This window comes from Chelon labrosus (genome assembly GCF_963514085.1).
Source record: "Chelon labrosus genome assembly, chromosome: 11".
Taxonomy (NCBI): Eukaryota; Metazoa; Chordata; class Actinopteri; order Mugiliformes; family Mugilidae; genus Chelon; species Chelon labrosus.
In genome coordinates this window covers 10,459,116-10,485,622 of record NC_140344.1, presented here as the reverse complement: position 1 = coordinate 10,485,622, position 26,507 = coordinate 10,459,116, and the positions used below count along the sequence as shown (strand labels likewise).

At 41.2% G+C, this 26,507-nt stretch overlaps 1 pseudogene across 1 annotated transcript in view; it reads left to right on the top strand.

The window, feature by feature from the left end:
* The window catches only part of LOC311496181 (transmembrane protein 117-like), a 30,124-nt pseudogene extending 4,703 nt beyond the window's left edge, over positions 1–25,421 (top strand). Inside the window, exons 2-6 of the transcript XR_014699967.1 lie at positions 1,634–1,766; positions 15,292–15,493; positions 20,184–20,343; positions 23,272–23,401; positions 24,375–25,421. The product of XR_014699967.1 is annotated as a transmembrane protein 117-like (transcript). The remainder of the gene's footprint in view (positions 1–1,633; positions 1,767–15,291; positions 15,494–20,183; positions 20,344–23,271; positions 23,402–24,374) is intronic.
* Positions 25,422–26,507: the final 1,086 nt, after the last annotated feature.

Here is a 26,507-nt window from a genome sequence, read left to right as displayed (position 1 = left end):
TCAACCATTTATAGCAGGTACATAATGAGATGAGAGGACGTTCCTCCAAGACCATGGAGCTACATGAAGACATAGGACTAAGTACAAAAAAAAAAAAAAAAAAAATGCATGTTAAGTTGTATAAAAACTCCCCACATTTATTGTCAATATTTAAGAGCTCTTCCGACAAGTTTCTGGTACTTTCTATCTTGAGGTGAGATTCTTTAAATTCAGCAGAGGGCGCTCTAGCGCGGTTGTGGGTTCATTGAGAGAGTGTCGCTACAGACTGAGACATGCGCAACTCAGAAACAAATGCAGGAGTGAGGTGATGATGTTTGTCCTCCCTTTATCCACCTACTGGTACATAAAAGTTACCTCAGTGGTTTCAAAATTTCTCTACAAGCAGCGCCAGTCGAGTATTGTTAGCTTTAAGTTTAATTTGAAGACAATTGTCAGGTTGTGTAAAGTTGTGCCACAACCTTAGCTAATGATATGGTGGCTCATTGTCATGGCGACCGTATTTGCCGTCTAAGGAGCTGTATAAATATGTGACAACATGAACTGTGAAATGTAACGGTGTAATGTGTTGTAAATACTGTCAGGTTGTTAGTCAGTCACTACCAAGTATGTGTTCATATCAAAAAAACTTCGTTCTGAGTAGTTTTACTTTTCCCGCCACTCCCCGCCATGTAATGGATACGCCATATTGTTCTTTACCGTTGGAGAGGCATTGAGAGAAGATGTAATGGTAAGAATGTGGTTGGGATATTATCATGTCATGTTAAGCATACAACTTCATGTATTTAATATTTTCAAATTATGTACATGTAATTGACAGTATGGAGAATGTTTCACACACCTTTGCCATAGTTTAACTGGTAAAATGTCTTTGTGAAATGATTTGCACTTATACTTAGAGTAATTGAGATACAGTTGACGGGTTTGTAACAGAGAAATAAGTGAGGCAGACTGAGTAAGATGCTAATGTTAGTCCTCTCTTTATCCACCTACAGAGTTTATGTATTGGTTACAGAGTACTTCCTAGTCTGTGTGCCTGTTGCTGTTGGTCCGGATTTCAGCAGCTGTTGTGCATCTACATTATTACATGACAACAACAAGCGAACAGTGGTGTAATAAACCTTTGTAGTCTTCAGGAGTTGTGCTGAGCTCTGCCACCAGAGGACAAGCTTGTTTGATTACGTATTCTGTGCAGAATGCTGCATATCTGAATCAGTCTCATGCTCTGCCAAAAAGCTATTTCTCTATAATTTGATTCTGTGCCAGGAAAAACACCACAGGTCAAAAAAATATTTGAATAATTTCTCTAATCATTCAGAACTCGCATTGTGAAACGCAAACAAGTATCTGCTCACGGCATCCGAGTCCATACGATTAAGTGATATGTATATAGAATATTATCTGTTGAGGCCAATGATGAGAGAGTCAGGGTTGAAGGTAGTTGGAAAAAGACAAGTAACACCCCTAAGTGGTCTTTAATCTTAATTTCTTTGCCTACAGGGTATGCATCTTACAGAGTAGGACATTATTGATTTCTGTGACTAATTTATTTACTTTCATCTCCATTTTCGTGGTCATGCATGTAGGCAGGTTGTCATGCTGTTTGACAGTGGTGTCCTTGTTGTGCTCCCTTTAGGTCGATACCTGCGCCTGAAAATATTCCGCGTGAACCACGGCTCCTGGATGACCATGTTCTTCAGCACCATCCTATTCCTCTTCATCTTCTCGCACATCTACAACCTTTTCCTGCTGATGACTGGGAGCATGGAGTAAGACATTCACTCTCTTTCTCTCTCGCTGCTCTGTTTCAAACTGTATGCTACTCCTTTTGCTGCCGTGATTGATTTAAATGTCTCGCCTGAACAGTGACTCAGTACCGGTCTGATTAATCAGCCCAGACTTTAAATCACAGGTAGGGGTGGCAAGAGGAGGGTGGTTAATCCTGTATGACCGCCTATAGCACTTGCACTCATTTTCCCATTCATCTTCTGTAACCGCTTGTCCTGTGAAGGGTCGCGGGGTCTTGGAGCTGCCCAGCTGTCATCGGGCGAGAGGCGGGGTACACCCTGGACAGGTCGCCAGTCGATCTCAGGGCTAAATCAGAGAGACAGACAACCATTCACACTCACATGCACATCTACGGCCAGTTTAGAATCACCAGTGAACTAGGGCTGAACGATATGGACAAAATTTCATATCTCGATAATTATGCCAGATATATCGATACCATTTTTTTTAAAATCCCTCTTTCGAGACTGTGTACACGGGTACCATGTCTTTTGCAATGTGGTATGTTATAGCGTCTGTAATGTGTTTATGTCTGGTGGACGTCGACTCATACGGTGTAACGCTACTGAACACATCAGCAATCAAACTTTGATTGGGCTTCTTTTGGGATGACTGAGAAGTCCCCGGTGTTTCTCGCAGTACACTCTTCGTGCAGCACGTGATGGTGTTGTTTCATGTGGTGAAACATGTTTCTTGTGCTATCTTGCTTCGTCGCAATTTTCGCCAAGCGATCAGCACAACACCTCGCTGGTTTACATCATCATTTTTAAATCCAAAATACCTCGAAATAATGGAAGATGATTTATGTTTTGGCACCAAATCAGATTTTGCACTAGTGACACGGGAATCAATTGTCGCTCGCATTCCAAGCCCACAAAAATACTCCCGTCATATCCCGATCACGTGACTGCCCCCCCAACAAAAATCCTGTCCCGCAAAATCACGAGAGAGATTCCCAAATCTCGTCCAGCTCCCTATGTTGTTGTCTAAAGTTGGGCGCACTCACCGCATTGCAGCGTCACTTTTTAATTAAATCTCCGGCTCCGTCCCGCTCCCGTTGATTATTTGCTCTATCCCGTCCCTATCACGTTACCAACAGTGAAACTGACTCCCGTACTGCGAGACTCCCGCAGGAATACAGTGACCCGCGGGAGTCCCGAAAAATTGTCACCCTCTATTCTGCACCGCCACCGGCCGCATTATCTTCCACGCTCACTTTACTTTCTTTCTTTTTAATTTCCCCGCTGTGTATGTAGTGTGTGTGCGTCTCAGTCTCCGTCTCCCTCACTCCCGCCCTCATATGTTTGTCATTGGTCTATATAGTTTATATCGTTGCTTTTTCGATATTAATATCTTGAATGTTCATATCTAGATATAGATGCGATAACGATATATCGTTCAGCCCTACAATGAACCCACACAGACACAGGGAGAACATGCTAACTCCACACACAAAGGCCCAGTTTAGAATCACCAATGAAACTCGAACCTGGAGCAGCCATTGTTTTATTTATTTATTTGTTTTTGCCCCTCCTGTCTCACGTTACCTGCTGAGAAACCACTGTGCACAGCAGAGCTTGACGCCCACACAGCAAGCCAGTGACAGGAATCCGTTTATTGCATTTGCAATTTGTCCATCTAGAGGAAGGAAAACATGCCCTTGAAGCCAGCCAGCAGACACGAGGTTGCAGTGAGGTGGTTTCGCATTGTGTTTTTTTGAGCTGTAAAAAAAAAAAAAAGGTGTCTATTCAGATACGTGATGTCAACAAGGGAGGCCAGGGCTGTAATGAGATCTGTCCATACTGTGCTGCTTTACCATATTAAGAGCAAGTTTCAACTATCCATAATATGCAGGCAGATGAGGGTTATAAGCGAGCAGGCACGGTGTTGTGTTTTTCTGTGGCCAGAGGGATGAGTTGATATAATCAGCCCATCTGTCACTCTGGCCAGCACAATGACACCAGCATCCATCTTGTTCCTTCTCCCTGGTTGGCTGAGAAAAAGGAAGCGGGCGGCTGAGCAGAGGGGCAGGTCCACTGAGACGATGGCTGGTGCTTACTCAGGGAAAAGTTACATTTGCAGTTGCACTGAGTGGATTCTGTCACAGAGAAGAGTCCTTTTCTTTACCGCCTCTCATTTCTGGCCTTCAACTGCGGAGAAAATGACATATAAATAATACTTGAAAAATAATGAGTTACTCGGACACCTTGATCCATAACATGTGATTTATATCCGTCAAGAAATAGAGAAGCCTAGTTGAAAGTAATAAGCAGTGTTTATGGGAATGTTATAATGAAAGCATGGCTGGATAATTTTCTGGGTTAGGGTTACAGGGAGAAGTCTGAAGTCACAGAGAGATTGTATTATTAGATTGTTGTATTTTTGCTTTAGTTACGCAGCTGCTTGTGAGTAATAGTGTTATTATAATAATAATAATAACTGATGAACTTAAGAGCATTTCTAACCTGGTTTTCTGAAAAAATTGAAAAAGATTTTTACATTTAGTAGGGTTACCCAACTACTCAAACTGGGTTGTTTCTAACCCAGTATTTTTTAGTGTGAAGGCAGGATGTTCATCATATATGATAACTTTAATGTCTCTCAAAACACACTTTGTACATTTTATAAAATTCTTTCAGTCTTCACTGAATTTATTATATGTGTCAGGACCAGGGTTCTGACACATATAAAGCCAAGTATTATGTGTTTAAAGTCATGTTCAGATAGTGAAAGATACATTTAGTGAAAAACACGGTGAAATATAAAGATCATGAAAGACAGAGAAACACTGAGTTTTCATGGTCTTTATTATCCTGGTTTTGAGCATATCCGGGATATGGTGTTTACATGGAACACAGAGAAACCCAGTTATTCATATCCCCGTATACATGATAAATACCAGAAACCCGTTTTCTGATCACTGCATCCTATCTGCGCATGCGTGTGTTACGTCTTTTACGTCTTTTGTTTTCCAATGTTTTCCAACGCGACCTAACTTGTTCAGCAGTGCGAGGTGGAAAACCAGCGTCTCGTTGCTTTTCCGCAACAGACTTGAATATGTCGGCATTTCTGTGTTTTCTGCCATCTAAACACGTAGTTATGTTGAGTTCTTTCATTATTTTAAGGCAAAATTCAGTCTCTTCGTCGCTCCAAAGGTGAGAAGTTCTCATTGCCGCCATGTTGATTGTATATCTGGTGCGTCACTGGCGTCACTCGCGCCTGCGCAGACAGTGGGCAGCCGTCAGAGACCGGGATAAGGTGTATACATGATCCAGTATTTCTATCGGAGTACTCCAGGTGGCAAAACCGGGTTTCTTGAAACAGGGAAATGGGCATAACCCGGTTTCTGAATTCGGGATATGGTGTTTACATGCACAAACACAAAAACGGGATACTTCAAAAACCCAATCAAAACCGGGATACTAAAGACCATGTAAACTCAGTCAATGATAGCAAAAGACAGACACAGAGGAGCAACAGGACATTAGAAAACAAAGGAGAGCTCATTATTGCATTGCCCCTGGGTGTAAAAATTTATTTTACGGGATTAAAGCCAGGGCAAAACAGTCTCCTATATAAATAGTTTTTTAACTGCCCCAGAAACGGAGAACAGTACTGATGCGCTGGCTGGCAGCACTGAAGAGAATGAGCCCTCCGATGGCACCAAGGCCAGGGTGGGCAGATTGTTTGGGTGGGCTACACCGCCTATAACTCCACCTGTGACAAGATAGCCACAGAGGCGTCAGTCTGCCGCAGGGACAGGGCGCTAAAACGCGCTAGCAGCCAGGCAGGGAATGAATAGGTAGCGCCAACAAACAGAAGTTCGAGACCTTCTTGCCTCACATTTCTGGGTTCAATTCCATCTGGGTGGGTCCTCCCACCATCCAAAGACATACTTGTTAGGTTAATTGGTGATTCTAAACTGGCCGTTGGTGTGCATGTGAGTGTGAATGGTTGTCTGCCTCTCTGTGTTAGCCCTGCGATAGACTGGCGACCTGTCCAGGGTGTATCCCGCCTCTCGCCCGATGACAGCTGGGATAGGCTCCAGCCTCCTACGACCCTTCACAGGAACAAGCGGTTACAGAAGATGAATGAATGAATGTATCAAACAGGTAGCCCTTCGTGTTACTCAGTACCCTTGAAGTAGCTCTCAGTTTCAAAAAGGTTGGTGACCCCTGGTCTTGAATAGGTGCATTCTCTGCACGTCAAAAAACATCCAGGGTTGTTTTCCCTCAGTGTGTGTAGGGCAGCAGTTATTCAGTGCTGTAAAGCTCGACTCGCAAAGACAGATGGTGCTGTTGCAAAACAAATGAATCTGCCGCTGCCAAGACACCTGGTCGTTTTCTGCACTCACTCCCAACCCTCCTGTCCCTCTTTCCCGCCTGTTTTCATTCTGCTCCAACAGTGTGTCCACCAAGGACCCGGGCCCTGCCAAAAACCATTAGTGTTCACATCTCTGTTCAAGGCAGACATGTAAGAGCAATGTTCACACTCTGTCAGGACGCTTCCCCTGAAAAATGGAGTTCTGTGTTCCGATTGCCTGAATGCAGCAGACTGAGCAGAAAGGTGACAGAGGCTGGGAGGGAGGGAGTGGCGGAGAAGAGTGGGAGAAGTGCTCAAGCCCCGATGATGCAGTGAAACTTAAGTCTTTTGATCTTTGTCCAAACCCTATTTGCATTGCCCCTTTCTCTGCACCAACTGTCCCCTCACCCCGCAGCAAGACTGGCTGTTGCAGTTATCTCTTTCGCCACAGACCAAAGGGAAAGTACAATATCCCTTTGTGGATGCAGCTCTCCCTCTGTGGGAATAAATGCCGTTTTTCCTTTTCATTTTTACTGAAAGAACAAGCTGCTGTGAGGTATTGTTACTGCCAAGGGTTTTTAAAGGGTAGGTGTTTTGGCTTGGGTTCGCCGGCTTTGACATCCAGCCATGATGGTGCACTGCGGGGGATGCTCTTCTGGTGGCTAGACGGAGCATCCCACACACACCACATATTGTTCACGTCTCGCACCTCGCTCAAGTTAGCAGGGACATGTATGTGTATGCGAGCGAGTGTGTGTGTCGCGAGGCAGGAGGGGGGTCGGCGTCTGTCCCCCTGCTGTCTCCCTGACCTGATGCTGTATGCCGCCTCTGCCCTGTGCTCATTAATATGCTTTAATTTTCTTTGACCTTTCAGTCGGTCTTGAGCTTGATTTAATTAAAACCAGTGATACATCCACAAGGAAAGAAGATAAACAGCGCCATCGGAACAGCAAACAGTCACTGATAAGAGATTGTATATCTCTTTGGATGACAAGTATTTACTCATGATTAGTTATGTAAAATGAATTCATCAGCACCATTATCGCTTAGCTCAGGGAGTTTTCCAGCCTGTGTAATCTCACACGCATCCAGCAGCATGTTAGCCAATATTTAAAGAGCCACTTCTAGGTCATCAGCTGTCAACCTGTTACCTGGCTTATGTCATATCAGGGAAAAAAAAAAGCCCTGTCCCTGTTCCTTGGGAGCTGTAATCCACACTTGTTACCAAACCCTCACATCTGGGCTATTTGCATTTTAATGTAACTGTCAGATTAGGAGGGGGCTGTTTGTGTGTAACCACAGGAGTGTGACCGCCCAGGGAGCTTGACGGGCTCCATGAATGTTCTGTCACGCCACACAATCCCATTCCGCCATCTTACAGCGTCATTACCAGACAAAATCAACCCTTAATTAGATGGTGTTATTTAATTAAGACGGCCCAATGCCTGGCGTACACATTAATCATGACTAATTTAGAGAGAGGGGGAGATAAAGTATGTGGAGGCGGTGGGAAGTAGGGAGCGATGAACTTTGTGGGGATCTAATGGAGAGCTGGATTGGGACAGGGAAAACTAAAGCTGTAAAGTGATGTGTGTTTGGTTTCTAGGGGGTGGGCGTGCAAGATGAGCAATGGAAGTGTGGAGCAAGAGAAGGGGGGAGTTTAGGAGTTGGTGGATATCTTTAAGGAGGAGCGTGGAGTGTTGGATTTGGCATTTGACTTTCCCAAAGTGGGATTAGACCCCACTGTATTTGTCATTGTCTAGGATGATCCTTTGTGCTGCATGCATGCTACTCCCTCACTTATGTCTGTTTGCTTGTTTGGCACTAAGCTGGGGTAATACCATGGACAAAAGGTTAAATAAATAGCATGTTGTTGTATGCAGATGCCTCCTGTTGCATGCAATCGCATATGGGACTTGCTGCTGTCTACGATACTGCAGCATAGTCCTTACAATGGCTTCCATGAGCTGCCCTTGAGATAATGCTGAAATGTTTGCTGCCTTTGTTCGTTTTAGACATACATGCCACAGTTGCATTCATTATTTCTAGATATTGCTATTGTTAAATTGGTTGGCTTGACACATTTTCTTTTCAACATGATTCAGGGTATTGAGCAAGTAGGATTCTAATAACCAGGCTAAAACCTGAGAGAGCAGCAGTCAATTGAGAGAATAATTGGCAAATCTGTCTATGATGAACATAAAAAAATAGTCACAGTCCTAAAATGAAAGATTTTTTGATATTTGTGACTTTTAAACACTACCAGAAATGCTTTTACTTATATGACCTGACTTGATTTAAGTTTGCAAATCATAGTAAATGTTTGTGTTCAGAATATCATACCTGAATTCTACACTGCACAAGTATATACTGTATACTACATGTATACTATTCAGTCTAGTATATAGTAAACTTTGTGTACTACCAGTCATATGAGCTGCAGGTTTATAAGATCCCCATAGAAACATCTACCAGTATGCACGGACGTTTTTTACATTGCTAACATACACGAGTCCAACGCTTGGAACTGAAATCTATTTGAAACTAGGATCAATTGCCAATGTTGGTTGCTACTTGGCTAGCTTATTAGCACATTTTATTGTTTCAAACTGCAAAAGTGCACAAATTCTTGCAGCAAATGACAATTTGTGTGAAAATGTATCTTAGCAAATCATGCCATTGTAGTTTTATGTACACTTAGTCGCTCATCACCTCCCCAGGACACAGATCTGGTGAGGCGCCTAAATTTTTTTGTCAAAATTTTCTGACCGTCTACCCACTATTATAAAGTAGGTGGCTGTATTAGGGATGTACTGATTTGACTTTCCCAGTCCCGATGTCAAACCCACACCTGCTCTTTGCGTATCTGTCAATGCACAATACCGATCCAATACCTTTGCAACATGCAAGAGACTGAAGGCTTCAGGCCTGACTTAAGTATTACTCTATTAATGTTGTAAAATTAAATGATTATCTCACAGATATGTCTTGAATAGTTATTTATAATTAAAATAATAAATAATTGTGCACTGGCAGCAACTTGGAACAGAATTCAAAATTATAGTTTAGAGTGCCGTGGTCTCATCAGAAATATCTTTGCACATCTCAAACAATATTGTTCTTGTGTTACGTTCTGCCCTATTGCTCCCTAAAGCATCTCCCCCCTCAACACACACTGACACTGACCCTCACCTGCTCTGTACTGAATTTAACCTGATGGGGAAAACAGCACAGGCAACTCACCTGATGTGATTTGCGTTGTTAACTAATAAAAATGAACTTTACCGGCAACGTTTAAAATCCAGTGTTTGTGCTCTTAATCTTTTAGACCATGGCGATTTACAATTATTTTAAGAGAGTTGGTCAAAATTCGGAGAAAACAACTCCAGATGTAAAGTAAACCAACTTAACGTTATAAGAACTAGCTAGCACAGTTAAATTGAAAGTTAACTGTTGACTATAAATTCGATGTATTTGCTGATACGTTATTTAATCTTACATAAATTTGTCCATAGAATGCCAAGTCTCAACATCTTGTGTTTAGTATTCCTGTATATGAACTGGTGAACTGCACAGGCTGCTGCTATTCCAGTAGCATATTATATGCTAGACTATAGACTGATAGAAAATGCATGATCCTATTCTATGTGCAGACATTTCATATACCATATAAATAATCTTTAATAGTTGGTATAGCATCATAGTAAAGACCCTAGAATTTACATTAATGTTACGTTGGTTTTGTTGAGCTTCACAAACTCGAAGTGTTGTTTAGCATTATGCTTTTGAAGGTGCTTGATTACTTTTGTTGTTTTATCTTGCAGTGTTACTACCACTCCATCCCTAGGCGGTATCCACCCATAAAGTTGGTGTGTAGTCCAATAATAAACACAGAAAAAAAGCATTTTGGGATGCAGTATGTCATGCATATTGCTCGGCTGAAGTCTGAAACCATACAGTACTACCAGGATGTCCTACAAGTTCAGTTGCAATTTGAAGCATGCAAGACGGTTTTTCTGGCTGTTTTGACCCAAAATCCTCTGCGTAGTTGGAGATAGGTCACCTGCCTGAGCCACCAAGAGGCCACAGAATAAGTGACAGTCAAGTAATGCAGATGATGAATGGCATCAACAATATTGCAACGTGCTGCAACAGATGTGAGCAAGAAGTACAGCACATACATTTGGATTTCAAACAGGCCAGACCAGTACCATAATAGCATTAAAACCTATAAATACTGACAACTCTGGATTGCATTATAGAAATGTTTATTTAATGAACTATCCTTTTCAAACATTTTATGCACAATTTTCTTATGAAAAATAAGTGCAATTTATGGCACATTGCTGCCATCTGCTGTTTAGGTCTTGGTGTTGTTTTCTGTCTGCTACTAAAACAGTGGACAAATTAGGGATAGAAGGTACTTTTATTGAGAAATTGCAGTTAATGTCTTCTTTGTAATTTTTTGACTTTGCAAACTCTTGCCATGGGCCAGATTACACCCTCTGGCAGGTCGTATGTTTGACACTGATGTCGTATGTATTTGTAGACGTGGTGCTTCGTGAGGGCAGCTGCAGAAAAGAAGAAAAACTAGAAGTCTGCAATTAGGAACACAACCCTCAAGTAACACTGGAAAGTTTGGCCAGTGTAGTATATCGTCCGAATTTTTGTGGCATGCTCCAAATTTTAAAGTTTTCACATACTACTTGCTACATTCGGTCAGTACTTTTGTAGTTGATAGTATGCTATTTAGAACACACCCAGTGTCTTTCGAATAACTGATATATCTTTGCCTCTGCCCATGCCTACGTTGGTGTCAGAAAATGTGACATTATTGTACATATTTAATGAGTGTTTAGTTAGTGTAAAGCTTTCCCTCAACAGTCATTTTCTTAATATCTCTGAAACAGACAGTTCTATATGAAGTCGGTGTGCTGTAAATGTGTAAAGATGAAAACACTTAAAGAGGCTTTTAAATTTATATTTTACAAGCACTCAGTATCCACATGTTGAGTTTTACCCCACTTTCTATTGTATTATGAGATCTGTTGTTTACATTGACTTCAGAGAAACCTGGTTATTTATTTACATTTTTATATCATTCTAATATGCATGTTTTATGTGTGTCTGTTTTATGATTTTACTTATGTACCAACTGACTGACAAGCTGAGGTTTAACTCACTTTGACTGCTGGCTGCTGCAGCTTTGCTGCATTTGATTCTCATATCATATTACCAGTAATGGCTGACTCAAGCAACAATATTTATCCACTGCATTACCTTAGAAGTCATGAACAGGACTGGAGCTGAACATGCACCTGTAAACAAGGCACAGGATGATCAGAAGCCAGGATAAAATGCCTAATGCCAATTTAAATCTCATCCTTAATCAAGTGGTTATTATTGTAACCATGGTTTCAAAGTCCCTATATTAGTCACATTAATGAAACCACAATGTTTCCCTAACAAAACCCCCATTAATCCTAGGCGTTACATCAGAAATGCATTAGGTCTCTGTGCGTCATTCAAAAATGTATTTTGTTGTAGAGTTTGTAGGATTCATGTGTAGTTTGCCAATGTGCATGTAAACACAGTCAGTGGAAAAGTACATGGAGACCTGGTTTTGGACCCTTTTGCCCTAATGAAAGCTGATAGATGGACTGGAAGCCCTGATACACTGCTGTTCATGATATTGTCTGACGATATTCACTCCCAATCTCTAGCCAATTTAATGGTAAAGACTAAAAGACTCAATCTCCAGCCAGTTTAATACAAGACGCGGGTGATTCGATGCTGAGTGATGAATTGAGATTGAGGTTTTAAGTTGCCTTGGGAAATGGTATAGTGATAGTGAAGAGAGTCTCTATTGGCAGCTTTATTCTTCCCTGTAACTACTGCTGCTCACTGTTGTACACTGTAAATACAGCGTTGGGTACTGTAGTGCACAGGGAGGAGACAGGCAATGCATTTCAATGTGTAGTCAGCCAAGGTCGCAATTTAATGTTCTGAATGAGCCCAGCCTTTACAGGCCAGAAGAGGTCACTCAGTTGCTAGAGTCACTAAATCACTGCCTGCCTGACAGAGAAAAGAAGTTTATAAAAGCCAGTATGAAAGCATATATGTCCAAGTGGACAATGAAAAAAAAAAATAATAATATCAGGCTGTAGTGAAAGTTCTCTCGGCATGCTGTTTTAGAACCTTAATCATGAGAAACTCCTTTGTTTGGGGGGAAAAAAATAATAATAAAATGAAACCGTAAACCTTTATCTTTAAATTGGTGAATATAGTAGAAGCAAGTGATTGGGTTGTAGCAGAATGTAATGGCTTTGGGCACAATGGTGCAGTGCAGAATTGTTGATGAAATTGGACAATCAAAAAGACTTTTACAGGTTTAGACACACTGATAATTTATATACAAGGCTTCTGCATTATTAAGACTGATTTGTCATGGTGAAAATAATCAAAATTATTTAAATTTCAACATAAACCTTGAGGTGTAACAATTGGGATATTACTCCTTATCAAAAAGCCATGTGCTATATTATTATTATATATTATTGGTATTTTTAGCCCCATGAAACATCACAGTGATTCAGCTACAGAACTGTTGGTACCCTTCTGTTAAAGGAAAAAAAAATCCACAGTGGTCACGTAGAGTAGTGATTTTTAAATTATTATATTGAACCATAATTCAAAAGCATTGTCTGATTTTCATTAGTTCATTTTCAGTAATTTTTTATTTGTTGTTACTCTAGTCAGTTTCAAGTTATTTCAGTGGCCGCCATGGGTTTTTCTTTCTTTAACGTAAAGGTACCAACAATTTTGTCCATGTGTGTAAATGTCATTAACAATAATATTGAATTATTGCCCATCCATTATATCTTGAAACAAGCAAACAAAAAAATAGCAGTTTGACTTAAGCATGGCAGAATTGTGAACAGCAATGAGAGCCGATGGGCCAGAACAGACAAAGAAATGTGTCTTCAGAAGCTCAGACTTTATAAAATGACATGAGGTAGATATTATAGCCATATCCATAATGACTGCTTAGCAACAAAGAAGAAACTGTGATCAGGCAGACGACCGTGTTAATAGTTAACACTGACTTTTTCTCTGCTTAAAGTCAAATGGGGGTCACATCTAAAGTCATAACTCTATAACTCTGTACCCTCTGTAGCACAAAATTGTAATTTCTTGCATGTGATGGAACAAGACAAGATGAAAAGGCATTGAAATGTCCTTGAATATTATGTTCGAACAAGTGTGGGAAACCTGATAACATTCCACAGAGGGTCAAAGCTGGCTGAGCCGGCCGCGCTGGCACCAACGTTGCAACTGGCTCTGCGATTAAGCCACGGGAGCCATTTTAGGGTTGATTATTCATGGCGCTACTGTACTGATGTTCCACTACACTGAATTCTCTCATTAGGTCATCTGGCTCTAAAGGCCATTAAATTTTCAGTCTGTATGAATAAGTCAGAGAGTTCTGCCTCTGATCATGCAGTGTGAAGAGCCCCCAAACTCATCATAGGTGCTCTGCAAGGGAAAAAAAATCTCTTTCAGAGCAGGGGTAACATTTGCTTAATTAAATATGTGAGAAGGGCAGGGGTTGGCTGCAGGGTAGTTTTTTAGATTTAAGGCCTTGCATGTGGTGCCAGACAGCATTTCCAGAAGTATCGATTTGAATTTCGCTGCGGGTAAATGACTCCCAGTGGGATCTCCTTGGTAACTGGAGCATTGCCAAGCCACTGAATGTCTAACCGACTTAATGCAGATATAAATCGCCATTTCAATCAAGGCCGTTTTATTTGCAGGCTTAAGTGAGGCAATACGTCACCTGCAGTGCTGCACATTTTTGTCAATAAAATCCAGTCAAATCTGTTAAATGCATGCTGCATTGATGACATAGGATTTATGCTGGTTCCTTCCAGGGAACGATATTTCCTGCACAGTTGCAGCTAGCAGGTAGTTGAAAACTATTGGCATTTTGGGTCACTAGTTTGTCACAATTAATGATTGTTCTGTATTGCCTATGAGCATGTGTTATGCTCACTTGACTTGAAAAGGCGCGAGCAGTATGAGCAGTTAGCATTAAATAAAAATCAACAGCTTTTCAAGCTGGTACGTTGGCTAATATCTTGAACTTTTTGATTGATATTTTTTAAAAAAGGTAGAAGGCAAAATTTTCTCAAGCCTTCTGTGCAATAGAAAACATTGTTATTGGGGTTTACTCACGGCCTGAAAATGGCCAGGGAAAACAAAGACAAATGGAACCATTGACTTCAAATACAACCCCTTGAAAGCACAGGCACAACCCTATCCATCCCCATCTATTATATTCATGAGTGTGACCTGTCTAGGGGGGTGAGAGGAGGCTGGAGGGGGAAGTGATGGGCGCCCACCTGCTCCACTCAGCTTCTAAGACACTGCCTGCCAGGAGATCAAACAGGCCTCCTCGCTCCCCTCTGTTCTCCTCCTCTCTATGGCAAGTCCCATATAGGAGGCGACTGACCCACTTTTCCTCCCTCCCTGTGCTATTACCTGGAGAAAATGGAGCGATGTTGTGTGTGTGTGTGTGTGTATGAGTGTGAATGTATTGGGTGGGTTTGTTTTGCGGGATTGAACAACGGCTTCTCCTACTGTACAAAGATGAAGGCGTAACTAGGACTCCAAAGAAATCATGTCATTTCTTATCAGCTACTATTGCATGTGAGATTGTCTCTCTAATGGAGTGTCTTGGCCTAGTCTATGCTCTACCTTTGTGCTGCTGCGCATCCTAACTTAGCTCACTAAGATCCAGTGTGTTAGCGGGTAGGAGGGATCTCATTGCGATGGCAGAATTGATCTGAAATCAGACACGAGACAAATTTGCCAAACAAATTAATAATTTTCCCAAAACTGCATCACCAAATGAAAATGGTGATACTGTGTAAATTCCATTGCGCTGGTGTAAACTGTTTACAATCTAGCAGGCTTTATGGAAGGTAGAGCCATCACTTATTGTTTTCACTGGATTAGATTGATATTGATTGACTCTGACAGCTAGCATCATGATACTAAGTGACGGTGACCATTTTCTCTTTTTCCCTCTTGGCTCTTTTTGCCACTCCTCTTGCCTCCTTCCTCTCTGCTTGCCTTTACTACCCTCATCTCATATAATACATTTTTTATGTCCCTTTCACTCATGGTCTTCTTTCCTTTCAGGGCTCACATGGTGACAGAATTCATGGGCATCAGGAATGAGAGTTTTATGAAGATTGCTGCAGTGGGGACATGGATGGGAGATTTTGTTACTGCTTGGATGGTGAGATTCACACTCAGATGTATCCTTGCCACAGGATAAGCTTGGATTCATGAAGGGAAAATGGACTTTTAAACCTGAAAAACTAAAACCTGTTTTGAGAGGGTGACTTTTACAGTGTATTTTGCTACAGAATGCAGAGCACAAACCTTTAAACATAATTTGTTGCATATTCTGTTTTAGTATTCCAACTGGGTAGCATATTTTAAATACCTATGAGATCTCCAGTATTACTGTAGGTAGGTATTTGGAAATGAAAATAGAATTTACTCTGTGCTGCAATGCTAACCAGCTAATTAGCAGTTGGCTAACCACACAGCTAAGTATGTAGCTAGCTAGGTTGGCAATTTGACCACCAAGTGTTCAACTTAAGCTGGACAAAAATAAAACTTATCCAAATGTGTTGAGCTATAGGTAGAGTCTCTGGTTGTGGAAAGCCTTTTTACAACACATGAAAAAAAAAGGTAGAGACAGACATTGTACCACTCAGTATAATAGCGTTCTCCCTTGCCCTCTATGAACATATATTGTTCAAGGACATAAATGCCAGTTTAGGTTGTTTTAACTCGTGGTCAGCTAAGCTACATGCATGCATGGCAAGGTAACTCTAAATTTAATCATGAATATTCCAGATATTGAGTTGTGCTAAATAGTTAAGTAGCTAAGCACTGTTAGGTTAAATTGTATGCTAAACCATTTTTAATACTTAAAATATATTTTTTTTCATGTGTTATCTTAACTCATTTAACATGTTATGGTCTGACTATAAATATGTGATAGAGAATGTGTAAACGAGGTAAAACATGTTACCGGATTAAATTCAATAATAATAATAATAAATTAGTATTTTTTAGCAGCACTGGTGCATTTTGATGTTTATGACAAGCCCTAGCTGTACATAATTATTTTGACATGCCAAAAATACTTGTATGCTAACTTTTTAAATGTTAATAAATGCTCAACACCAGGGTGGCAATATGCCATAACAACAAGACTAGTCTAACTGTTGACATGCTATAGTGCCAAGTTTAGCGCTTAGCATGCTAATTCTACATTTGCATTTTGTTTTGCCCATGGCGTGCGCAGATTAAGTTTAATTGCTAAATGCTCAAAAAAGAAAACACTGTCCAATTATAATGGCTTTTATGCTGTATTATAAAAACACATAATTTAACAGTTACACGCCCAACTCTGCAGTCATAAAACCATCTTGAGTTGTCTGAGTCTCCTCATTCTCAGTCTCTCCATCCACGTGAACTAGCTACTTAGCGACACTGTAATTTCTCTGGTATAAGATTTCAGGTGATTTGCCCTAATTAAGGTAAAAGCGACAGCATTTTATCGCTTTTTAAATTTAAAAATATGCCTTGTAGTATTGCTTCTTTTATCCGTGTATTAAAATCACTGTACTTATGACCTTCATATCCCTGTATCTAAAATCAAGATACCATCGGAACCATGTTCCACACACTCGTCTTGTATTCTAGGTCAGGTGGATCCTCTTGACCATTATACGACACATACTTACAGTACGGCTTTCCACACTAATCCAGTTCAATCTGCTACCAAATCCTTAGAGTCTGTGATCTAAGGAGGGTCAGAGGAAACAATGAATGCACAGGGAGGGACAGAGCACACTGGAGGAGAAAGCTACCTCTGTTCATTTGTCAACATGAAAAGAGGAGGAGAGCTCCAGCGGGAGTGGGCTACCTGTGGTGGGAGGAGTGGGGCTCTGACACCGGCATGCACACAGCGGAGACAACTTGACAAGCTCCCTCACCGGTCACATTAGTATTCCACAGTACATACTGCAGTGGAGGAGGAGGAGGAGGTGGTGGAGGAGGAGGGAGGTAAGAAGTAAGAAACAGAGGTGAAGGGGAAAGGGAAATGTAGAAGTCTGGTCGGAAGAGAGATGGGGGAAGCAGCGAGGGAGAAGGTGAATCAGGGAGACAGAGGTGTGTGTGAGAGAGAGAGAGAGAGGGAGGGAGAGGAAAGTTAGGCCAAGGCAAAGTGCTGATTCTAGAAATCACTCGCATGTTTTTTTTTTACATTCTATTAATTCAACACTTTGAAGATGACCTCTGTGTCTCTTCCACAAAGCAGATTTACCGTGTGTCTTCAATAGATGAGTGTCTGTTTTTGCTACAATGCCAGAAACATTTCATAGATTCCCCTGATTCAAATCCTTTTTCTAACACAAGCCTAACTATCTGCAGTGAGGCGTTTTATTGACGAACTGACCTTGCCTCTGCAGCGGCTCTACATATAGTGGAGATTTCTATGCTCATACATAAAATGCTTTCTGATACAACTCTGCATTCCTATAGGAAAACCTTCTGCAGGTTACTTTTAATAATATTAAGGCTGACAGTGTGAAAACCTTTTCCCCAACTGGTAAAAACACAACATTAATAATAAAACTAACCAAAATGCTTTAAAGTAATCTCTTTAGTCATTAGTATTTCTTCACAGATGTACAACTGGCTCACAGTTGGAGGTACAGTTCATCATGATGGTGTTTGTTCAGGGTTCTATCAAAGTCCTTACAGGCAAGTCTTGCCACTCTGCAGAAATTATTTTGGACTATCAAAACAAGGCCTCTATCAAGATGAACAGCAAAGCGGAATTGCAATTATATAATTGCAATTCCAGTGGTCACCAGGACAACTGGATTGATGTAATACTTGCATACAGTGCTAATGTTAATTTACGTTATAGACAAGAAAAACAATAAGTAAAGGTACACTTAATTAACAAAGTTGGTCTGCTGCCACAGAATTTAAACTGACTTGAATTGCGTGCTTCAGGCAGAGCAACAGTGCACCACACCTATGGAAGATGTCATACAGCCAGCACTGATGGTGCTATTGTGTTGTGCATAGATTTTTAATTTATAGATTAAAACTATTTCTTTTATTTGGATGACCCAATGGTTTGTTGCAAAATTGGAAGGACATAAAGCTACATTTATCATGTATCTAATAGATTTCTCTTTATGATTTATTTTAGGAAATACACTTTTTCTCTTTCGTGCTTGATAAGAAGACTGATACCAAATTGATATGATTGGAAGCTACACCGAGGAGGTGGTTTCCTTGGCTTAACCAAAAACCTGGTAATGAATTATATATTGCTCTGTAGATTTGTGTGTGTTTTGTGGTCTCTCCAGCCCGTTGCAGGGTTACACACAGTCAATAGCTGTGTTAATCTTCCCTCACTCAGTGTCAGCACCTTTAATTAGAAGAACAGGGTGAAAATCAATGGACACAACAAGGTCGCAGGACGAACCATAACCCTGTCTTTTACTTACTCGTACCACGAGCTGTGACCCTGAAATAAACGCTAAACAAATGCCGCAACCCATGCCTGATATGGCCATTACTTGACAGACAAGTAGAACCGTTCCCTGTTTGGATGTATTACACTACCAGTGCCCGGTCCCAGCAGTGTGCATTCCCCACAGTGGTTCAGCGTTGTCAGTCAGATACTGTGATGTAACTGTCTGTCAGATATGACATGTAAACGCCTTCTGCACTGGTTCATTTTAGGGTCACAGTGAGAAGTGAAGGACAAGTGAAGACACTGAAACAGCGTGACATCTGTTTGATATGTACACACAGCTTCAGATGTTGACATCTCAAACTTCAAAGACAGTTTGGCCGCAGCGTTTACCATTTCCCCAATGAGATTGATTCATCTGCGATTGGAATGTAAGCAGATCAATTGTTCTGGGACTTTTCTGCAGCCGTTCATTTTATTGATGGGCACCCTGACACGCGCTGTCAAAATCAATACCTGATTTGACGAGCCATCATCTGGAATCCAGTGCTTGAAATGTGATTGATAAATGTGTTGCTGGATATGTCATGGCAATATGCACCAAAGGCCGTGGCAAACTGTAAAGGATGGCGCCAAAAGTCGGCCACACTGAGAATAAGCATCCCACTGTGGAACAATAAAAACCCTCAAAATTTATCTCCCCAACAGCTGAAATGGGATATGAGCTGGCAGTCACTATCTGCAGTGCAGCCAACCGATGTGCGACGCGAGGAGGCACACAACAGCACAATAATCGCTGGGTGACATTGAGACAAAATACACAGCGAATAATAATACTAAGTCACTGTGGCTCTCTTCACATGGCTGAGAAATGTTCTACTAAACAGTAAATGCAGAATTACAGCAATGTAATAGGAATAAACTCCAGTAAGTGTGAAAAAAAAATGCAGTAAGAAAACATTTTGGTTCATGTAAAATATGTAAATACATGGAAATATGTATGCTGTAGAGTTTTTAATTACATTGTTTCACATTGTCTGCCTCCACAAACAAAAACAATTTTTCATCTGCACACATTCTTCTTCCTGGAAGCTTTGTCTGCTGCCGTTTGTCAGAATGGGGTAAAAACTGTGTGGTTCAATTCATCATTGAAGAAGAGAAACTGCCTAGTGCGAGATCTATCTTTTCTTTTAGCCGTTTTTCTTTCAAACTGTGCATCTCATTTGGGCTGAAATTTTGAAATAACATTTAAATGTTTCATTCAGTAGACTGGCGACCTGTGTAACCCGCCTCTCCGACCGATGACAGCTGGGATAGGCTCCAGCCCACCCCGCAGCCCTTCGCAGGACAAGCGGTTACACAAGATGAATGAATTAATGTTTCATTCACTTTTGTGCGATTGAATGTTTGTCATTGATTTCTTCCTACTTTCCCATTTTTCCTTCATATCCCTCATCTCCCTTTCATTTTATTCCTCTTCTCTTCCTTTATTCCTCTCCCCTCCCATCCCCTCCAGGACAGTGCTCATCTCTCTCACATCGGTGGTGGTTGTGGTCATCAGTACCGACTGGATCAGTTGGGACAACCTGAACCGAGGCTTCCTGCCCAGCGATGAGGTCTCCCGAGCCTTCCTCGCCTCCTTCATCTTGGTCTTCGACCTTCTCATTGTCATGCAGGTAGACCGCTCCCCTGTGGCCAATTAAAAAAATGGAGCTGGGACGTCTCTTGGCTTAGTCTGCTACCCATCTTGCCAGTTCCACTTCCTCCCCCTTCCTCCCTATTCATCAATGGGGCACTGCAGCACAAAGCAAAGTTGTTTGATCACTCTCAGCTGGCACAGACACAAACGCACGCAGACACGCACATACACCTATATAAACTATATGGATATACAAACTGTTTACTCTTCTACATCTTTCTCTCAGTCCCTCCATCCCTCTTTTCCCAGACCTCAGCCATGAACTCACCCTTTCCTCCTCCTACTCCTTCATGGGCCGAGTCTATTTTCTTTAATGATGACTCACAAGATTGGAGTTTTTCTCTCACTTTCTCGATCCTCCCTCTTTTTTTTCCCACCCAATGTCCTCCCTCACACAGGAGAGTGTACATCAATAAAGCCTGTGTCAGTGGCTCATGAATATGCAAATGTGTTTGTCTGGTAAAAAACAAACAAACCCATAACTCTGTACTGAGGAGAAGTAGTGTGGGAGAAGTTGTTGTTTTTCTCACTCCAGTAGCCCTGACCCAGAACCACAGGACAATCATGTATGTGGATTTTCCTGATAGCCTAATTCAGCACAGCTCCTCCAAATGTTTAATGAACGTATTTCACTGGGCTTGTTAGCAGGTATTAGAGGGCACGCTGCAAGACCAATATTTGGTGTCCCTTAAATATACATTTCTGTTCTGTTTATTATGCTAATTACAAAGAGCGAGCGATTGCATGGGAGAACATCTTTGAGTGTTACAAATACAGTGCTCCACAGAAACCTGGCAAGGACACCATTATAATTCCCATGGTAACATGGATGAGAACAACTGCACCGCTGCAAGTGATTTCTAGACTTATTTATCGAAACAATTCATTATTTTAAGGAGTGCCTCTGGCTGCTGTGGTCAGTAATTACTGAACACTGTGGTCTTTTTCTCATTCATTTACCCAATTATTGTGATTATGCAGATATAGAAATAGCTCGGCTTACTCTGTGAAAGCGTTTCCTCGCAAAGATGTAAAGAAGAGAAAGCCAGCTATTTCAGCATACTGACCGAGTCACTCTCTCTTTCTTTATGATGTAACCTGAAGTCCCTATTTTGACGTCTCTGTGATGCCATAAGTCAGTCTGGACCCAAGACTCACTCCCTCTCTCTCTCTCTCTCTCTCTCTCTCCCCCTCGCTGTAACCTGTCGTATATCATAGCCCACTCGCATGGATTTGCCTACGATGGGCCCTTCTCATTTTCTGCACAGTGTACAGCAAGCACATTTACTACACTTATTTACAGTCCCTGTGTCCCCGCATCCGTCGCTACGTTCAGCCAGTCAATAAAAATGCATCCCTACTGCTTCATTCACTTCCATCCTGGAGCGCTGCCATAGTTAATCTCACATCTCCTTGAGAAAAGATGGGTGGTGTTGTTCTCAAACTAATTAATGCCCCAATTAATGACCTGTCTGGATTTGCCTCCGAGCAGGGTTTTCCTATTTAAAAATATTTGTTTTGTATAATTGTGCTGTTTCTCTGGATTTTCCAAGCTTAATGTCAGATTTCTGTGTCTTTGTGTATATACATATATGCATTTACATATGTGGAAGATGTGCTGATGCACCCTGCCAGTTTACTCCTGTATTTGTCGTAGAGCCTCATTATTTTGTGGAAGGGAGGTTTAAATGCCATGCCTGTTAGTGCTGTAGCAACAGCAGCTATGGAAGAAGAGTGGAGGACTTAATTAATATCCAAGGGGCTATCACCAAGCTGTTACGCTGTTCATAGATATTGGCACAGGAGACCTTAGATCACATGAGGATATATAGTGAATTCAGACATGTGGTAATTGCATGCAACTAGACGCTCTGCAAATAACAAGAATCAAGGGGAAACTAATGTGAAATTATGTGTGTCTTGTTTTGTTTTTTCTCAATGGCACCAAATACTAATTTACAAGAGGATTATGTCAGCTCAGTAGAAAGAAACAGTTTAAAAATATTTAAATTTTCCTCTCTGTCTCTCTGAACTTCATTAGTTTAGTTTTAATCATTTCACAATGCACAGTAACCAATTATAGCATATACTTGAGTAGATAAAAAAAACTATCTTGGGGAGAAAATGTTTATATTGTCTGTCTACAGTAAAATAAAGCAATTATGACACTTATGTCCAACAACTTTTTCATGTTCAACCATCTCTAGTACTTGATGTTACTAAGTTACAAATGACTGCACAAACAATGTGCAAACAGTTTAGGCAACTATTTAAGACTCTTTATTTGTTGTTGAAATGTATTTTCAATATTCCAATAATTTAGTCCAAAATAATTTAATTAATAGATTAATTTTGAGTTTAGAAAAAGACTGTGTCTCAAGCTAAATAAACCAAAACTTCAAAAACTGTTTCTTAGACCAAGAACATTTTCTTACCATCTGCAAAGTTATGCATTCTGCCTTTAATTTATAAATTATTTGTTCTTTGAATGAGGAGTGACCTCATTCATCCAAGTCATCCAATATCAACACATACCAGCAAAACAAGCTAAGTGACACCACAGTGCACAGGCAGCTTCTAAATGTCAGTTTGGACTGCCTGTTGATGTATTTTGACATGTTCAAATCCCAGTGCACACGAGTACACTCCACAAGCCTGTAAACACACAGTGTAGTCTGCAGTCTACAGCGACTGGCACCATGTTTGACCTCCAGTCAGTGCAAGAAGAGGCTCCACTGAGACTTAACATCAGCTAATGTGAGAGAGTCCAGCATCCAATATAGGATCATATGTTGTTGACATTAGTCATGTGTGTTATGTGTTTGTGATCAGATTTCTTCAGCTGAGCTTGTAACATCACCAAACTTATATGACCTTATATGGTGTGTGTGTGTGTTATTTTCAGGACTGGGAGTTTCCTCACTTCATGGGTGACCTGGATATGAATCTGACAGGGATGTCAACAACACACGTGAAGGTCAAGCTTCCTGTCTGCAAGAGTGTCTTTAAGGAGGAGTACCACATTCATATCACAGGTACACATGGACACAGGGAGTTGCTGCAGACCATAAAAGCTAATCGTTTTATGAGGAGCATACCCTGGTAAACCGATTCAGTAGCAGAAACAAATCAAACTGTCAATGAGAGAGACAAAACTTTGTCCTAGTTTTGAATGTGATTGTGGAACAATACAAAACATGTTGCAGATGCTCTAGTTTCCTCTCTTCTCTCTGTGGGGAAATGTTTGTTGGTTAAACCATATTTATAATACATGTGAGCTGATGTGGCGCACAGGTGCCATCACTGCCTCAACTGCGTATCCTGTTTCTCGTGTTCCTCCCCGTCATGCGAGACGCTTCTCCCATCCTCTATCACATCTCTGTGCCTTAATGTTCTTGGCAAATGAGTATATTTCCCATTTAAAACCATCCTCCTGGTTTCTGCATTTTGTTCCGCGGCGTGCACACGGCCTCACAACCGTCAAGAGAAGGCGAAACCAATGTTCCTGAGCTAAATGTTAAGCTGTTCAAACGCTCTGTGATTCGCAAAAGGTTGTTAACCCTAATGCATTGCATATCCATTAAGCGTTATGGAAATAGCTCTGTCGTAACGTGATTGGTTTAACTAAAAGCTTATTAACATTATATCTTGGGGAGGGGAAGGGAGCTGTGTCACGTATACCCGGGGAGACATCTGCCTACTATCAGTCAACCTGGGGAGATGGCGGTCTCATGGTAATGTAGTGATCTTGTTAGGAGATACTGTAGAGGAAGTAACACCTGCAAATGGATCTCTCTGTCTGTATGCAAAGCGAGAGGTATTCCTGATAAATTAATGGGACAGCTCTCTCTGTCGGACTCTGCCCTCTAAATCTAAAGGAGGCTTGAGTTGTACATCAATCAATATGTCTGTTTAATGATCTGTACAGTACATGCATGTTTACTTGTTGCTAAGCTGTCAAGGTTGGCCTGGTTTATGATCTAACTGAAGTCACATATCTCGTTGCAGGTAAGTGGTTCAACTACGGTATCATCTTCCTTGTTCTGATTTTGGATCTTAACATGTGGAAGAACCAGATCTTCTATAAGCCCTACGAGTACGGCCAGTACGTTGGGCCTGGTGAGAAGATCTACACAGTGGAAGAGCCGCTCACATACGAGTGGCGCTCCACAAACATCAATCCCGGCACCAGTTTAACTTACCTGGAGCGGGACATGTTCCTCCACAGCAACTACGTCAGAGCCAGCCTGGACGTCAAACGCCTGGCCTTTATTCCAAGCCTGGCATCATATGAGAGGATAAAGAGGAAGTCACCGTCTGAGTACAGCAAGGAGATGGGCGTGACGCCAGAGGAGATGCATGTGACCATGAGTGACAGTCTAAAACGACTGTGATTGACAGCGCTCCTTTGACGTCCACGAACTCTCTCCATGAACTTACAAACTTCCAAAGGTTGGAAGAACAGCAATGTAGTTCTTCACGATCTTGAACTTTTCTTTAAATAAGACCAAGCTGCAAAAGAAATGTGATCATCACAAATATTCAAGCAAAGGGCAAACTAACATTCATCAATTTACAGTCTTACTAAATTTTTATTTTTTTGAAATTTTTTAAAAGCCTCTAAAATGGCACCAATTCTTATAGCAGATGTTTTGAAACAGAATGCAAACTCTTTTCTGACATGGTTCTCGCTTGGATTTCAGATTTTCATAATTAACTACTATATCAGTATTTCTGCAACTGTGACATTTCATTTATTCCCGTGATGTCACTCTTGCTCGATTTTAAATGTATATTTGTTATTAAAATTACATGATTATCAAGATAAATGTTCGCTGATGCCCTCTTCATATCCTCTCACTTGAAATCAGTTGCAGAGATAATAAACACAATCAATAGAAATGAAATGGCAAAGCAACAAGCCACCTCATGATTGCTCATGTGGCTGTGGCACCTTCACTGAATACCAACAGAGTCTGTAAGGTGGTGTCGCCCTTGGCATAAACATGTCATTGAAGTGCAGGAATGGCTTCTTCTCCAAAGCTCAGGGCTTCTTTATGTTTTCATAGAAACCTTAAACGTTTTAGAAGCAGTTTTACAGTCAAATGCATGAAAAATATTTATTTGGACACACATTTGAATGCTACCGCAGTTATCTTTCCTGGCTTTAAATGTGGCTTTTTCTGTGTTTTTTTTTCTGCTACGCAATTTCTCTGAAATACATGTATTTGGGGGGTTTTGTCAAAAAAGTGCAAATGCAAGGGCCAACTAAAATTCTTACTGTATTACTAACTTTTCATGTAACTTTTTCAGCTCGGATATTGGGGAGTACCTTGCATACATTTGAGAGTGAATATGTCAAATGATACAGTCATTTTACTGAATTACTGAGAAGAAGATAAGATATGGGCGGCACAGTAGAAAAAGTGGTTAGCACTGATGCCTCACAGCGAGAAGGTCCCGGGTTCGAATCCATGGGCCGACTGGGCCTTTCTGTGTGGAGTTTGCATGTTCTCCCTGTGTCTGCGTGGGTTCTCTCCAGGTACTCTGGCTTCCTCCCACCATCCAAAGAAAGGTTAGGTTAATTGGTGATTCTAAATTGGCCGTAGTTGGGAGTGTGAGTGTGAATGGTTGTCAGCCTCAGGTTGTCTGTGTCAGCCCTGCGATAGACTGGCGACCTGTCCAGGGTGTACCCCGCCTCTCGCCCGATGACAGCTGGGATAGGGGCCCGTGACCCTTAACAGAAGATGAATGAATGAAGATAAGATATGTTAACTTAAAGGAATTATTTCGATGAAATTGTGAAATTATGTGGGACAATTTATAGTTGTCCCCTGAAATAATTCCCCTAAAAATAAGTAACTATAACATAAAGCTACATCTTTAGCTCCCAAATACTGAGAAAATTTATAGATTTTCAAGCTTTTGATGTAACCTGCTTTGTTTGGCAATGACCAAGTAGAAGAAGAAGCAGGCCTTCAGATCTGGAGATAAGTTGAAGAGGATACAGTGGCAACTCAAGGTCAAGCTGAGGCAGTGTAAGGATGCCTACAGGAGGAAACTGGACGCCAAGCTCCAGCAGAACAACACCCGGGACGTGTGGAGAGAAGCTGATCACCGGCTTCAAAGCCAGGCAGCAGG